Below are 984 nucleotides of genomic sequence, written 5' to 3' on the forward strand. Positions count from 1 at the left end.
CCACAGGTGGAAGAGGGGGATCTCACTGCCATCGAGGCCGAGAAGAGCCAGGAGTGGAGTGTGTCCTTAGGCCTGCGGTCCCTGTGCCGAGACAGCAGACAGACAGGGGCAGCAGAACCGAGGCGCTAGCCTGAGATGGCAGCAGGCAGGCTGGCCCACGGAGAGAGAGAGCCTTTGGGCAGGAGGCTTGCCGGGGAGTGGGGAGCCTGTCTGAAAGGGCTCTGCAACGCTTGCCGAGCAGGGCAGGGCTGGGCTCAGAGGCCAGGGCCAAGGAGAGGCGTGCCTGGGGCCTGGCAGAGCGGAGGCTATCCTGAACCAAGAATTGTATCCTGAGCGTTCCTGAACCTGACCTGTAACCTGTTACCTCCCTAATAAACTCTATACCTCTGAGTACTGTCTGTGAGGACTGTGTCCACTGCAACGAGTGATCAAACCCAGCAGAGGAGAGTTCCGTGGGAGGGACGGCTGGTGTCAGAACCTACAAAAAGGGTGGAGGGTGGCGGCCGTCTGACCTCCGTCTGCAGGGATCGGCCCTGGGCTGACGCTGCTGATGGCGGTTCAGTCTCCCCCTCATGCAGTAAGAGGAGCTCGGAGGAAGACAGTAGCCCCATGCCTTTTCTGCACCCCTCAGAGCAGCGCCACAGGCCAGAACCACCAAGGAGAGCACGGAGAACCGAGAGGCACCGCGTCTGTGCGACACTCGCCCTCCCCACTCCAGGGCACGCTCCTCCCGCCCTACTTCTAACAGCAGGTTCCCTGGGCCTGACAAGCTCTTGTTCATGCCCATCACAAACGAGACCCGTCACCAACAAGGCCCTGACCCTGACGGACAAGGCACGCTTCAGCAAGATCACGCAGGCGGACTGAGCACCCACCTGCCCGCTGCAGAAAGCCGCTCCAGCTGAAGGTGGCGCTCGGTGCGGTGGTGATCCCTGTGCCAGGAGGAAAAGGAGAGAAATGTCACCTTGGTGGGACTGCAGACGC

General features: G+C 61.7%; 1 protein-coding gene across 1 annotated transcript in view; it reads right to left on the reverse strand.

The window, feature by feature from the left end:
- Positions 1 to 984, reverse strand: part of GLT1D1 (glycosyltransferase 1 domain containing 1) — a gene marked incomplete at both ends in the record, with an annotated part of 20,489 nt that overhangs the window by 19,277 nt on the left and 228 nt on the right. The window lies entirely within an intron of this gene.

Source organism: Orycteropus afer, unplaced genomic scaffold (assembly GCF_000298275.1).
Source record: "Orycteropus afer afer isolate SDZICR_OR568_19922 unplaced genomic scaffold, OryAfe1.0 scaffold01717, whole genome shotgun sequence".
NCBI classification, from domain to species: Eukaryota; Metazoa; Chordata; class Mammalia; order Tubulidentata; family Orycteropodidae; genus Orycteropus; species Orycteropus afer.